The sequence below is a fragment of the Natator depressus genome, chromosome 3 (assembly GCF_965152275.1).
Source record: "Natator depressus isolate rNatDep1 chromosome 3, rNatDep2.hap1, whole genome shotgun sequence".
In the NCBI taxonomy this organism is placed as follows: Eukaryota; Metazoa; Chordata; order Testudines; family Cheloniidae; genus Natator; species Natator depressus.
In genome coordinates, this window is record NC_134236.1 from 63050804 (window position 1) to 63051499 (window position 696).

Consider the following 696-nt stretch of genomic DNA (forward strand, 5'->3'; position numbering starts at 1 on the left):
TATGAAGAGGAGTAACCGCTTCCCTTCTAACTGGATTGTCATCTTTATTGTGTCCCCTTCTATCACTACCCTTATTTTCAACCTGTTCTTAGATGGTAAGCTCCTTGGTGTTGGGACAGCAACTCCTTATGCTATTGCACAGGACCTATCAGAATAGAAACACTGATCCTGACTGCGGCATTGGATGCTATTATGTAAATGTAATATAACTGAACGGAGGGGGGTTTAAAAAATTAACACCAGGCTACTGCAGATGACAACTTGCTTCCTAAATAATAAAGAAGACACTAAGGTCAAGCAATACAGTCATTTATTTATTGACTGAAACAAACAAAAGTATCCCCAGATATAATGGCCACCACTTCAGCAATACAAATAAATGTTACTGAACAGGGAACATTTCTTTCTCACCTTCCAACCCCCCACAAATAATAATAGAAATACTAGAGTTCCAGAAGAGGATAAAGAGAAAACTGTCAAAGGCGCTTATAATGAGCTGGAGAGGTGTAATGTATAGGTACTAAAGATCATTAGCTAATTTACCACCACCACAAGCCCCTCAAAAATACTTTAATTGTTCCATCTCCACCACATACCAAGTATAGTGCTGTTTAACAGCAATTGCAGTACATTTACAACTGTTGTCTGCTGAAGCAGAACAGCAATTACTATTTTATGTTAAATTTGGGGCTGTAG